The sequence below is a fragment of the Platalea leucorodia genome (genome assembly GCF_965183815.1).
Source record: "Platalea leucorodia genome assembly, contig: HAP1_HAP1_SCAFFOLD_33, whole genome shotgun sequence".
Classification (NCBI taxonomy): Eukaryota; Metazoa; Chordata; class Aves; order Pelecaniformes; family Threskiornithidae; genus Platalea; species Platalea leucorodia.
The window spans coordinates 457,750-460,240 of NW_028121457.1; positions in this window are offsets into that span (position 1 = coordinate 457,750).

Genomic DNA, 2,491 nt, shown 5'->3' on the forward strand with positions numbered 1-2,491 from the left:
CCATTCACAGCCCCACAAACGATGGCGCTCTCTCTTGCAACAGCCTCCCAAAGTCCAATACTAGAAGCCTGCACCCCTCGGTACAGCCGGAGCCCGGCTCAGCAACTGCGAACGTCCAGGGATTCCTCCCACACCAAAGGTGCCAGGACCAACAGCTCTTGCTGCTCTTCAAGGTGCCAGGCAACCCCATTCACAGCCCCACAAACGATGGCACTCTCTCTTGCAACAGCCTCCCAAAGTCCAACACTAGCTGCCTGCGCGACTGGTACAGCCGGAGCCCGGCTCAGCAATTGCGAACGTCCAGGGATCCCTCCCACACCAAAGGGGCCAGGACCAAAAGCTCTTGCTGCTCTTCAAGGAGCCAGGCAACCCCATTCACAGCCCCACAAACGATGGCGCTCTCTCTTACGACAGCCTCCCAAAGTCCAACACTAGCTGCCTGCGCTGCTGAGTACAGTTGGAGCCCGGCTCAGCAATTGCGAACGTCCAGGGATTCCTCCCACACCAAAGGGGCCAGGACCAAAAGCTCTTGCTGCTCTTCAAGGAGCCAGGCAACCCCATTCACAGCCCCACAAACGATGGCGCTCTCTCTTTCGAGAGACTCCCAAAGTCCAATACTAGCTGCCTGCACCCCTCGGTACAGCCGGAGCCCGGCTCAGCAACTGCGAACGTCCAGGGATTCCTCCCACACCAAAGGGGCCAGGACCAACAGCTCTTGCTGCTCTTCAAGGTGCCAGGCAACCCCATTCACAGCCCCACAAACGATGGCGCTCTCTCTTTCGAGAGACTCCCAAAGTCCAACACTAGCTGCCTGCACCCCTCGGTACGGCCGGAACCAGGCTCAGCAATTGCGAACGTCCAGGGATTCCTCCCACACCAAAGGGGCCAGGACCAAAAGCTCTTGCTGCTCTTCAAGGAGCCAGGCAACCCCATTCACAGCCCCACAAACGATGGCGCTCTCTCTTGCGACAGCCTCCCAAAGTCCAACACTAGAAGCCTGTGCCACTCAGTACAGCCGGAGCCCGGCTCAGCAATTGCGAACGTCCAGGGATTCCTCCCACACCAAAGGGGCCAGGACCAAAAGCTCTTGCTGCTCTTCAAGGAGCCAGGCAACCCCATTCACAGCCCCACAAATGATGGCGCTCTCTCTTGCGACAGCCTCCCAAAGTCCAACACTAGAAGCCTGTGCCACTCAGTACAGCCGGAGCCCGGCTCAGCAATTGCGAACGTCCAGGGATTCCTCCCACACCAAAGGGGCCAGGACCAAAAGCTCTTGCTGCTCTTCAAGGAGCCAGGCAACCCCATTCACAGCCCCACAAACGATGGTGCTCTCTCTTGCGAGAGATTCCCAAAGTCCAATACTAGCTGCCTGTGCCACTCAGTACAGCCGGAGCCCGGCTCAGCAATTGCGAACGTCCAGGGATTCCTCCCACACCAAAGGGGCCAGGACCAAAAGCTCTTGCTGCTCTTCAAGGAGCCAGGCAACCCCATTCACAGCCCCACAAACGATGGTGCTCTCTCTTTCGAGAGACTCCCAAAGTCCAATACTAGCTGCCTGCACCCCTCGGTACGGCCGGAGCCCGGTTCAGCAATTGCGAACGTCCAGGGATTCCTCCCACACCAAAGGGGCCAGGACCAAAAGCTCTTGCTGCTCTTCAAGGAGCCAGGCAACCCCATTCACAGCCCCACAAACGATGGCGCTCTCTCTTGCGACAGCCTCCCAAAGTCCAATACTAGCTGCCAGCACCCCTCGGTACGGCCGGAGCCCGTCTCAGCAATTGCGAACGTCCAGGGATTCCTCCCACACCAAAGGTGCCAGGACCAAAAGCTCTTGCTGCTCTTCGAGGAGCCAGGCAACCCCATTCACAGCCCCACAAACGATGGCGCTCTCTCTTGCGACAGCCTCCCAAAGTCCAACACTAGCTGCCTGCGCTGCTGAGTACAGTCGGAGCCCGGCTCAGCAATTGCGAACGTCCAGGGATTCCTCCCACACCAAAGGGGCCAGGACCAAAAGCTCTTGCTGCTCTTCAAGGAGCCAGGCAACCCCATTCACAGCCCCACAAACGATGGCGCTCTCTCTTGCGAGAGACTCCCAAAGTCCAATACTAGCTGCCTGCACCCCTCGGTACGGCCGGAACCAGGCTCAGCAATTGCGAACGTCCAGGGATTCCTCCCACACCAAAGGGGCCAGGACCAAAAGCTCTTGTTGCTCTTCAAGGAGCCAGGCAACCCCATTCACAGCCCCACAAACGATGGTGCTCTCTCTTGCGACAGCCTCCCAAAGTCCAACACTAGCTGCCTGCGCGCTCGGTACAGCCGGAGCCCGGCTCAGCAATTGCGAACGTCCAGGGATTCCTCCCACACCAAAGGGGCCAGGACCAAAAGCTCTTGCTGCTCTTCAAGGAGCCAGGCAACCCCATTCACAGCCCCACAAACGATGGCGCTCTCTCTTGCGACAGCCTCCTAAAGTCCAACACTAGCTGCCTGCGCG